Raw genomic sequence first — 13,682 nt, forward strand, 5'->3', positions numbered from 1 at the left:
TCTGACTATTGGTACAAAACAATATAATAGAAACGTACAACAGTGGGGTGCTTATTAATTACCATTTAATTTTTATTATTATTATTAATTATCATTTAATGTTTCCTTTTATTATTTATTATTATTTAATGTTTCCTATTATTATTTATTATCATTTAATGTTTCCTATTATTATTTATTATTATTTAATGTTTCCTATTATTATTATTTTATCATTTAATGTTTCCTTTTTTTATTTATTATTATTTAATGTTTCCTATTATTATTTATTATCATTTAATGTTTCCTTTTATTATTTATTATTATTTAATGTTTCCTATTATTATTGTCTAATAATTCCTTTTTGGGACAGAACACCATATCATGCTGACCGTATAAACCCTATCGATAGTTCAAGTTCAAATTTTTATTTTTATATTAAAGTGCCATATGTCAAATGAAAATATGAGTCTTATATATATTTCTTATAACTAAATAGTATATAGAGTATGTTTTACAACACAAGATATTTAAATATTGGCTATGAGTAAACGTGCCTATAGGTGACATAATGCATTATCATATGACTGGTGCTTTTGCTGTATTTTGATTGGCCAATACATTTCTCAGAAGTATTCATCAACTGTGATATCAACCCCGAAATCGGCGGCAAAAAGCACGCGTGGTTACTGGACTCAGTCCAGATACCTCTCGCGAGTCCAGTAACCTGTGTCAAAAATAGATCGAGGAATGTGAGGTCATAATCACTGTTGACGTCAAGTCGTACCCAAATATAGCGTAACAGGAGATTCCTTCATTCAATGACGTCGGAATAATCTATTGTGGCGTCAATATTATTGTCGGCAACATATATGGCGGAAGGCAGCAAGTTTACTGCGATAAACGGTGACAACTGCAAACTTCAATTTATGGAAAACGTTCAAGAATGCCAGACGGGCTGCAGTTGATACAATATTCCAGTTCTACCAGTCCAAACCGTTAGCAAGAAGCATTTGGATAATTACCATATACTACATGTTATTGCTTTTGTAAACAGAAAGTTTGCAAATATCATCTTGTTTTTTGTAGTTTTAAAAGTCTTTTTGAAGAGCCGGCTTAATATCATGTAAGTGTCATATAATAAAAAAGTTATCGGCCTATTTTCAGGTGGATACGGTGAGTTATCAACCCGAGTAAGTTATATATCCCGAGGCCGGAGGCCGAGGGTTATATCATATTATTATATGACTTCTGCTTTTGCTGTCTTTTGATTGGCCGATACGCTTCTCAGAAGTATTCATCAACTGCGATATCAACCCCGAAATCGGCGCCGAAAAGCACGCGAGGTTACTGGACTCAGTCCAGATACCTCTCGCGAGTCCAGTAACCTGTGTCAAAAATAGATCGAGGAAAACTCCCTTGAGATGTGACGTCATAATCACTTTGACGTCGAGTCGTACCCAAATATAGCGTAACGGGAGTTTCCCTCATTCAATGACGTCGAGACAGTCTATTGTGACGTCATTATTATGGCGGAAGGCAGCAAGTTTACTGCGATCAACGGTTATCAACAGAAATGAACTGCAAACTTCAATTTATGGAAAACGTTCAAGAATGCCAGACGGGCTGCAGTTGTTACAATATTTCGGTTCTACCAGTCAGTGAGTCTACACCGTGAGCAAGGAGCATTTGGATTCTTACCATTAATACTACGTATACATGTAACTACTTTTGTAAACAGAAAGTTTGCAAATACCATCCTGTTTTTATAGTTAATTCTTTTTGAAGAGCCGGGTAAATATATGTAAGTTTCATATAATAAAACAGTTATCGACCTATTTTCAGGTGGATACGGTGAGTTATCAACCCTCGTAAATGATACAACCCTCGGCCTCCGGCCTCGGGATATATCACTTACTCGAGTTGATAACTCATCGTATCCACCTGAAAATAGGTCGATAATTGTATAATATAATTGGTCTATAGACCCTTCATCTTTTGTTCTAAGTTCAAAACCCACACGTGGAGCAGTCCACTGTTACTGGTGTAGGGCGATGCTTTTTCTGTGGAAACTACGGCTTCCCTCGGCATCCATAACATTGGATACCCTTCATTACCCAGGACGTTGAACAGTATATACCAACCAAACTTTTACTTTGGTCGGAATCTGGGACTAACCCTATTTCGGGTTAAAAGGTAGGACACTAATATCGGTGGGTATAAGAGCTGGTAATTCTGGTGAGTAAACAATCTTGTGTGTCACCAGGTTTTTTTACTGTGACGGACTATACCAGTATATACCATGGGTTGATTATAGACCAAGTGTTATGTTAAATGTCATTGTGCTAAATTTTGAACTTTTTGTCTAGATTACTTTAACCCAATAAATCAGGTAGACAAAATATGTCATCATAAGGTTGAATTGTGGACTTTTGATATCATAGGGCTAGATTCTGAACAGTTTATCAAAGGTTAGAGACAAAATAGTTTAGTGTTATTAACGTGCTACATAATGAACTGTCAGTGTTAATAAAACCGGGAGTACCTACAAAGTATACGTACGTGCGGGCTGTCATATGTAACGATATGCTGATATACCTATCTCCAGATATAATCTGGTCAATATATAAAGTTTGAGACGACCCCGAATCTTTATCTTTATTCAGACCATCCAACATGGCGGCGAGGGGAAGAGTGACAGTTAACCCAGACCTAGCCAAGGAGAGAGAAAATGCTACATTTGACGTGGAGAAGTTAACAAACTTTATAGATGGAGGTGTTCAAGCGACCAAAAGAAAGAGATACCTTCGTAAGTTTTGTATTTTATTTTAATGCGTTTCCCGTGACATGGATACAGCACTTATAACGTTGTAAAACTCACCTGGGGTCAAAATCGGTGACGGTTTGATAGTGCTTACCCATATAGGTTCGTATTTCATACATTAATAATTTGAAATAATGAAGTCAATCCATTTGAAAACATTTGAAATGAAAAAAAAATTATAATAAAAATATCTCCAATTCCGAAAAAGTTTTTACGCTATCAATTCAAAGTTTTTCGGCATCATACACTTAACATAATACTTTCCATGTAAAAATTCTTCAGATAATATTAGGGAAATACACTGATATCAATAGCAATGTTATATCACATGTATTATGTAATACAATTGAAATATATCATTATAACTTTCTGTTCAATCATCAATATTATATCACATGTATTATGTAATATAATTGTAATATATCATTATAACTTTCTGTTAAATCATCAATATTATATCACATGTATTATGTAATACAATTGTAATATATCATTATAACTTTCTGTTAAATCATCAATATTATATCACATGTATTAGGTAATATAATTGTAATATATCATTATAACTTTCTGTTAAATCATCAATATTATATCACATGTATTATGTAATACAATTGTAATATATCATTATAACTTTCTGTTAAATCATCAATAGTATATCACATGTATTATGTAATACAATCGTAATATATCATTATAACTTTCTGTTAAATCATCAATATTATATCACATGTATTAGGTAATATAATTGTAATATATCATTATAACTTTCTGTTAAATCATCAATATTATATCACATGTATTAGGTAATATAATTGTAATATATCATTATAACTGTCTGTTGAATTATCAATATTATATCACATGTATTAGGTAATATAATTGTAATATATCATTATAACTTTCTGTTAAATCATCAATATTATATCACATGTATTATGTAATATAATTGTAATATATCATTATAACTTTCTGTTAAATCATCAATATTATATCACATGTATTAGGTAATATAATTGTAATATATCATTATAACTTTCTGTTAAATCATCAATATTATATCACATGTATTATGTATTATAATTGTCTGTTGAATTATCAATATTATATCACATGTATTAGGTAATATAATTGTAATATATCATTATAACTTTCTGTTTAATCATCAATATTATACCACATGTATTATGTAATATAATTATAATATATCATCATAATTTTCTGTTAAATCATTATCTGTGTGAGTTTCTTGAGCTACCGGGGTATAGTATAAAATCTGAACGACCATTGATGAGTAATGCACATGTGTCTAAACGGAAAAGTATGTCTATAATCCTGAACTTTACGTAACAAGACATAATGAATATTTACAGTTACGATTGTATATCTATTTATTATTATAACGTAGTTATGTTACGTTATGATAACTGGTAGAACAACTTTATACTAGCGCGATTATTGTAGATATACAAGTGTATCTAGTGAATTTATGCTACATCATACACAGCATGGAGTAAGTACAAAATACATTGCCTTCAGACTAGAGACAGTAAATCAGGGCTGTTATCAGTGACTTTGTGTAGCGATATCAGATATATCCATGATAATTAATGCTGCTCGGTATATCAGTAGTATTGATAATATTTAATTCTATAGATTTTTTTATTAAATTAACAATCAGGTAGGTTTAAGTAATACATTTAATGGCATAATTAGTAATTATAAAACAAAATCCCATCCTAAAATCGGTCAAACTTCTATACGATACAAAGATACATTACGACCAACAAAGAAGTATTGGGAACATTGGAAGTTGATCATACGCTTACAGACCGAGGCACAGAACATTAACATATGTATTAACATCTGTATTAACATTTGTATTAAGTACTAAGTGGATTAGATTCACATCCTATCAACAGCTAAGGTGATATAACGACCGCCTACCTTGTATGTGTTACAGTGTGTCAATATCTGTGTGTGATATAACGACCGCCTACCTTGTATGTGTTACAGTGTGTCAATATCTGTGTGTGATATAACGACCGCCTACCTTGTATGTGTTACAGTGTGTCAATATCTGTGTGTGATATAACGACCGCCTACCTTGTATGTGTTACAGTGTGTCAATATCTGTGTGTGATATAACGACCGCCTACCTTGTATGTGTTACAGTGTGTCAATATCTGTGTGCAATTGTGATATAACGACCGCCTACCTTGTATGTGTTACAGTGTGTCAATATCTGTGTGTGATATAACGACCGCCTACCTTGTATGTGTTACAGTGTGTCAATATCTGTGTGTGATATAACGACCGCCTACCTTGTATGTGTTACAGTGTGTCAATATCTGTGTGTGATATAACGACCGCCTACCTTGTATGTGTTACAGTGTGTCAATATCTGTGTGTGATATAACGACCGCCTACCTTGTATGTGTTACAGTGTGTCAATATCTGTGTGTGATATAACGACCGCCTACCTTGTATGTGTTACAGTGTGTCAATATCTGTGTGTGATATAACGACCGAGTGTGTCAATAACGACCGCCTACCTTGTATGTGTTACAGTGTGTCAATATCTGTGTGTGTGTGTGATATAACGACCGCCTACCTTGTATGTGTTACAGTGTGTCAATATCTGTGTGTGATATAACGACCGCCTACCTTGTATGTGTTACAGTGTGTCAATATCTGTGTGTGATATAACGACCGCCTACCTTGTATGTGTTACAGTGTGTCAATATCTGTGTGTGATATAACGACCGCCTACCTTGTATGTGTTACAGTGTGTCAATATCTGTGTGTGATATAACGACCGCCTACCTTGTATGTGTTACAGTGTGTCAATATCTGTGTGTGATATAACGACCGCCTACCTTGTATGTGTTACAGTGTGTCAATATCTGTGTGTGATATAACGACCGCCTACCTTGTATGTGTTACAGTGTGTCAATATCTGTGTGTGATATAACGACCGCCTACCTTGTATGTGTTACAGTGTGTCAATATCTGTGTGTGATATAACGACCGCCTACCTTGTATGTGTTACAGTGTGTCAATATCTGTGTGTGATATAACGACCGCCTACCTTGTATGTGTTACAGTGTGTCAATATCTGTGTGTGATATAACGACCGCCTACCTTGTATGTGTTACAGTGTGTCAATATCTGTGTGTGATATAACGACCGACCGCCTACCTTGTATGTGTTACAGTGTGTCAATATCTGTGTGTGTGATATAACGACCGCCTACCTTGTATGTGTTACAGTGTGTCAATATCTGTGTGTGATATAACGACCGCCTACCTTGTATGTGTTACAGTGTGTCAATATCTGTGTGTGATATAACGACCGCCTACCTTGTATGTGTTACAGTGTGTCAATATCTGTGTGTGATATAACGACCGCCTACCTTGTATGTGTTACAGTGTGTCAATATCTGTGTGTGATATAACGACCGCCTACCTTGTATGTGTTACAGTGTGTCAATATCTGTGTGTGATATAACGACCGCCTACCTTGTATGTGTTACAGTGTGTCAATATCTGTGTGTGATATAACGACCGCCTACCTTGTATGTGTTACAGTGTGTCAATATCTGTGTGTGTGATATAACGACCGCCTACCTTGTATGTGTTACAGTGTGTCAATATCTGTGTGTGATATAACGACCGCCTACCTTGTATGTGTTACAGTGTGTCAATATCTGTGTGTGATATAACGACCGCCTACCTTGTATGTGTTACAGTGTGTCAATATCTGTGTGTGATATAACGACCGCCTACCTTGTATGTGTTACAGTGTGTCAATATCTGTGTGTGATATAACGACCGCCTACCTTGTATGTGTTACAGTGTGTCAATATATGTGTGTGATATAACGACCGCCTACCTTGTATGTGTTACAGTGTGTCAATATCTGTGTATGATATAACGACCGCCTACCTTGTATGTGTTACAGTGTGTCAATATCTGTGTGTTATTGGGAACTGTATATATTCTTGTTGTGTGTCTTGGTAACTGTACGTAATGACTACAAACGGCAATATCAAGCTTACGTTTTGATATGGTAGCATATGTAGAGGTTGGTTAAGGGATGTGTGTTATTTTTGTTTTGTTGGTTAAGGGGTTTGTGTTATTTTTGTTTTGTTGGTTAAGGGGTGTGTGTTTTTTTTGTTTTGTTGGTTAAGGGGTTTGTGTTATTTTTGTGTTTTGTTGGTTAAGGGGTTTGTGTTATTTTTGTTTTGTTGGTTAAGGGGTTTGTGTTATTTTTGTTTTGTTGGTTAAGGGGTTTGTGTTTTTTTTTGTTTTGTTGGTTAAGGGGTTTGTGTTATTATTGTTTTTGTGGTTAAGGGGTTTGTGTTTTTTTTTTTGTTTTTTTTTTTTTTTTGTGTTGGTTAAGGGTGTGTTTTTTTGTTGTTGTTAAGGGGTTTTGTGTTTTTGTTTTGTTGGTTAAGGGGTTTGTGTTATTTTTGTTTTTTGGTTAAGGGGTTTGTTTTTTTTTTTTTTTTTTGTTGGTTAAGGGGTGTGGTTTTGTTTTGTTGGTTAAGGGGTTTGTGTTATTTTTGTTTTGTTGGTTAAGGGGTTTGTGTTATTTTTGTTTTGTTGGTTTAAGGGGTTTGTGTTATTTTTGTTTTGTTGGTAAGGGGTTTGTGTTATTTTTGTTTTGGTGTTCAGGGGTTTGTGTTATTTTTGTTTTGTTAGTTGTTGTTATTTACGCAGACGTAATTAAAGGTACAAACATTAACCAGATCGGTTTTTCATTTTTAAAAGCCATTAACGTACTAATGCACTATCACTGATCCACGCGGCAAAATACCGAAATAACCACACATTGTTACATAGATAAACACAGAGAATCATTTGGTTGTTAGTGTATCTTCATCCCCTGTCGTGAAAATCGATGTTCTGACATAATTAATGTTATTGATAAACTTTTGTTTCGAAAATGTTGTGGGCCTTAACCTGTTTCTCTGATGATTACGGGTTTTTTAAATTTTAGAGGACCTCGCCATCAATGACCCTGAACTCCAGAACAGTAAGCCATGGGCCTGTATGACACGAGAGGAACAATACGAGACGGCCATGAGGAAAAACATATACATGGTCAAACGGATGGAGGAACTCAATATTACAGACGAGAGGGACAAAATGAACTATACATCGTAAGGTTTTCTCTCTCAAGGGTCGGGATTTCATTTCTATCAAATAATGATAAAGTTTACTTATTCATTTAAGGATTAACTTGAATAGATTTTTTATGTTATGGAGATATAACACAAAAATCTGAGTGTACTCTAAATAAACCGCGAAGCGGTTTATGATGAGAGTACACTCAGATTTTTGTGTTATATCTCCATAACATAAAAAATCTATTCAAATTAATCCTTATAATTCAATTTACTAAAGATAATCTCTTCAACATTTAAAATTCATTTTGGGACTCTTTTGTCTATGAAATTATTACGCCGTCATCTCAGCCAATCAGAAGCGACGTTACAAACGGCGACGCCATTTTTTCCTTTATGGGCTGATAAAGTAAATTGTTAAGCTAATGAAAATGCTCGTAACAAGCAAAATTGAATTATATGAATGTATTGTCAACATATATAATCCGAATAGGCACAGACTTTACCCTTTGTCACAAAGATTAGTAAATAAAGAAGGATGATAAATGTACTATGTACTGTTATCACTATAGTTACAAGACTTGAATGACATGTCTATTTTCCGACTCAGAAAAAGGTTTATATTTATTGCTCTGTTTCAATTGGCGCTAAGTCCATGTTTCCTATCATTGTGTTCTAGTGAAGCAAGAATTATTTTCAATAGGCGTGACACCTTAACCGTTCGATCATCTTGTTTATGCCAACTCTGTATTGTCTGTTGTTTTCCCCACTGTGTGGTTTGTAATATTACTACAGAACTGGTGCTAACCACGAAGCCAGTCCTATTGGTGTCCACATGAGCATGTTCCTGCCCACTCTCCGTAAACAGGGGACAGAGGACCAGAAGCGGCGCTACCTTCCTCTGGCCGAGAAACTGTCAATCATAGGGACGTACGCACAGACGGAACTCGGCCACGGTAGGTCTCTAGTACCGCTGAGGCCACGGTAGGTCTCTAGTGCCGCTAAAGTCACGATAGGTCTCTAGTACCGCTAAAGTCACGGTAGGTCTCTAGTAGCGCTTAGGCCACGGCAGGTCTTTAGTACCGCTAAAGTCACGTAGGTATCTAGTACCGCTAAAGTCACGGTCTCTAGTACCGTTAAAGCCATGGTAGTTATCTAGTACCGCTAAAGTCACTGTAGGTCTTTAGTACCGCAAAGGCCATGGTAGGTCTGTAGTACCGCTAAAGCCATGGTAGGTATCTAGTACCGCTAAAGTCACTGTAGGTCTTTAGTACCGCTAAGGCCACGGTAGGTCTCTGGTACCGCTAAAGCTGGACTTCATCATTTTCATTTAGATGTTTGACATTTCCTAACGGTACGTATGAAATTTATTGAAATCGTCTCCTTCGAATTATTTACATGTGGAAAAAAAATAGAACATGTAATTAGTGTATAATATCATTATAATCATTATGTAAGGATTGGGGCTATCTCATACTGCGCACGATCATTTTGGACCTGTATAATATCATTATAATCATTATGTAAGGATTGGGGCTATCTCATACTGCACACGATCATTTTGGACCTGTATAATATCATTATAATCATTATGTAAGGATTGGGGCTATCTCATACTGCGCACGATCATTTTGGACCTGTATAATATCATTATAATCATTATGTAAGGATTGGGGCTATCTCATGCTGCGCACGATCATTTTGGACCTGTATAATATCATTATAATCATTATGTAAGGATTGGGGCTATCTCATGCTGCGCACGATCATTTTGGACCTGTATAATATCATTATAATCATTATGTAAGGATTGGGGCTATCTCATACTGCGCACGATCATTTTGGACCTGTATAATATCATTATAATCATTATGTAAGGATTGGGGCTATCTCATACTGCGCACGATCATTTTGGACCTGTATAATATCATTATAATCATTATGTAAGGATTGGGGCTATCTCATGCTGCGCACGATCATTTTGGACCTGTATAATATCATTATAATCATTATGTAAGGATTGGGGCTATCTCATACTGCGCACGATCATTTTGGACCTGTATAATATCATTATAATCATTATGTAAGGATTGGGGCTATCTCATGCTGCGCACGATCATTTTGGACCTTTTGCCCCAAATCATTCGGTCATACTGTAACATTTACAAGATACTTAGTACAGGCCATTTTCTCGCCTGATTCTTCAGTAGAATTCAGGACCTACCTGGCTATGTATTCACTTGTACTTGGTCTATACAGGATTCCATCTGATTCTTCATACGTTTCAGGAATCTCGCCTGTCAACCATCTAAATTTTTCATGTACCAACTAAGAATTTTCTCTTACCATACATCACTTGAAAGGTTTTTTCATGCAGCAGCTTAGACAGCTCTGAAGGCAAAATATGTTTCTAGTATTTTTAGTTTTTGATCTACTAATGATAATTCTATATTATCCTTGTGTTTATAGAATAATGAAGTATAGTGACCATCTTATTTCGTATGACATTGTTTCTTTGATCTCTTGAAGTTAATACACTGTTGCATTTGACATTTTTTTGTTTGTTGTGTTTCATAAAGAAGTTATTATTATTATTCTTGAGGAATATCTATATTTATATTGCTTATCAAGAACAAAATGTCTGTATTTTTAATGATATTGTCTTTTTTCTGATGACACATTCACAGTTGATAAATGCTTATTTTTGTAACTATTTCTTTTGTAGGAACTTTCATCCGGGGTCTTGAGACTACCGCTACGTATGACCCAAAGACAAGAGAGTTCGTCCTCAATTCGCCGACACTAACATCGATGAAATACTGGCCTGGCCACTGTAAGTATAGAGCTTCTCAACATCTGTTACTAAAATAGTCCTTGTCCAATTTATACCCCGTTAATTAAGAACAAGAAATATTCCTTGTCCAATTTATACCCCGTTAATTAAGAACAAGAAATATTCCTTGTCCAATTTATACCCCGTTAATTAAGAACAAGAAATAGTCCTTGTCCAATTTATACCCCGTTAATTAAGAACAAGAAATATTCCTTGTCCAATTTATACCCCGTTAATTAAGAAAAAGAAATATTCCTTGTCCAATTTATACCCCGTTAATTAAGAACAAGAAATAGTCCTTGTCCAATTTATACCCCGTTAATTAAGAACAAGAAATAGTCCTTGTCTATTTATACCCCGTTATTTAAGAACAAGAAATAGTCCTTGTCTAATTTATACCCCGTTAATTAAGAACAAGAAATATTCCTTGTCCAATTTATACCCCGTTAATTAAGAACAAGAAATAGTCCTTGTCCAATTTATACCCCGTTAATTAAGAACAAGAAATATATTCCTTGTCCAATTTATACCCCGTTAATTAAGAACAAGAAATATTCCTTGTCCAATTTATACCCCGTTAATTAAGAACAAGAAATAGTCCTTGTCCAATTTATACCCCGTTAATTAAGAACAAGAAATATTCCTTGTCCAATTTATACCCCGTTAATTAAGAACAAGAAATAGTCCTTGTCCAATTTATACCCCGTTAATTAGGAACAAGAAATAGTCCTTGTCCAATTTATACCCCGTTAATTAAGAACAAGAAATAGTCCTTGTCTAATTTATACCCCGTCAATTAAGAACAAGAAATAGTCCTTGTCTAATTTATTCCCCGTAAATTAAGAACAAGAAATAGTCCTTGTCTAATTTATTCCCCGTAAATTAAGAACAGGAAATAGCTCTTGTCTAATGCATATCCCGTATGTTTTATACCAATAATCCATTTATATGATAAAAATTATCCAATAATATGGTGGTGTCATTATTACGAAATGCGCCGCCTCTGTGAAGAATGCATCTTCGTTGAAGGAAATTAAAAAAAATATTCAATAACCTGGAAATTGGTAAATTAAAATTTAAAAAAATGATTATAAATACTGTTTCAGTGGGTAAAACTGTCAATTTCTGCATCCTTATGGCACAACTTTACACCAACGGGAAATGTTACGGAATGCACACGTTCTTAGTACCCCTTAGGGACCTCAACACTCACCAGCGTCTTCCAGGTAAAGTACCCTTCAGGGGCCCCAATATCAACCTTCTTAGTACCTCTTAGGGACCTCGATACTCATCAGAGTCTTCCAGGTAAAGTACCCTTCAGGGGCCCCAATATCAACCTTCTTAGTACCTCTTAGGGACCTCAACACTCACCAGCGTCTTCCAGGTAAATTACCCTTCAGGGACCCCAATATCAACCTTCTTAGTACCCCTTAGGGACCTCAACACTCACCAGCGTCTTCCAGGTAAATTACCCTTCAGGGACCCCAATATCAACCTTCTTGGTACCCCTTAGGGACCTCGATACTCACCAGCGTCTTCCAGGTAAATTACCCTTCAGGGACCCCAATATCAACCTTCTTGGTACCCCTTAGGGACCTCGATACTCACCAGAATCTTCCAGGTAAAGTACTCTTTGGGGCCTCAATATCAACCTTTTTAGTACCCCATGGCGACCTTGATGCTCATCAGAGTCTTCCTTGTGAGGTATTCTTTAGTGGCTCGAACAAACACCATCCTAATACCTCACGAGTCCTCAACATCATCAGCGTCTTTCATGTAAGATGCCGCTACTATCATATAATCAGAGTCGGGGAGTTTGGGCAAAGTTTTTATATAGCAAATTATGAGAAAATTCAGATAAGCAATTTCCATTATTTCTACCTTGTTCAAATTTTAAGTTCGCAAACTTGCGATTTCTCGGCGGAAATAAATAAAATAAAAACCAACAACATCACTCTCGTTTATACTAGCGCGTAGTTGACCCCTAAAATATCATAAACCCTGAAAAATTAATTCTGGAAAAGCCTAGAAATAAATTATCATATTATATTATTATATTTGATTATTGAAAAACGTAAAATATGCGGTTAGTTTTTATAATATCCTCTTTATGACTGAGGCGCCGCGAAATGGCTTAAATTTACATCTCGTCTTTGAAATTGATTTCGATATAGAAATGGTTGTGAAGTTTTAGATAGCATTTCTCGGTATTGTATTTCAGGAATTGAGTTGGGTGATATTGGTCCTAAGTTTGGGTACAATTCTAATGATAACGGCTACCTCAGACTGAATAATGTTCGGATACCAAGAGAAAATATGCTGATGAGATACGCTAAGGTAAGTAAAAGACCGTCCTCGATACTTCAAGGGTTCCGATCACTTACGATCTCTACACCCCTGGACTATCTCATAGTAAACTTGAAGGCAGATCAGAGGCAAAAATCTGAATTAATCACAGGTCTGCAAGCATTTCCTTTGAAGAATATAGAGAACGACGCCCAACTTCAAAGCCACACAGTCAACCAAAGTGTACCGTTATACGGCTCTTTTGATGTGCATCAAAGAACTAAATTTCCTGTTCTGTTGCCTCCAGTTTTATTATGAGATAGTCCAGGGGTGTAGAGATCGTAAGTGATCGGAACCCCTGCATTATCGAGGACGGTATAAGACTTAATGTTCTGTGATACTTAGTACCAACAATTTATCATAGAGATTCTCGTACATGTTGATATTGTCTGTCAGGCTTTGCAGTGTAGTACTCATTACTATGCCTTTTAATAAGATTGATAATACCCGACATCTTACTGATGGTTTTAAATGCGAACTCTAGATGTAAATCTACGTGTAAATACTTTTTGGGTTGCGGTGGATGTCATTTCGGTCGCAGTGGCGGAGTGGTTAAGATATCCCGACAT

General features: G+C 35.5%; 1 pseudogene; it reads left to right on the forward strand.

Annotated features, from left to right (window-relative positions):
• Positions 1-2,311: 2,311 nt before the first annotated feature.
• The window catches only part of LOC138308840 (peroxisomal acyl-coenzyme A oxidase 1-like), a 38,259-nt pseudogene continuing 26,888 nt past the window's right edge, over positions 2,312-13,682 (forward strand).

The sequence above is a fragment of the Argopecten irradians genome, chromosome 15, assembly GCF_041381155.1.
Source record: "Argopecten irradians isolate NY chromosome 15, Ai_NY, whole genome shotgun sequence".
In the NCBI taxonomy this organism is placed as follows: domain Eukaryota; kingdom Metazoa; phylum Mollusca; class Bivalvia; order Pectinida; family Pectinidae; genus Argopecten; species Argopecten irradians.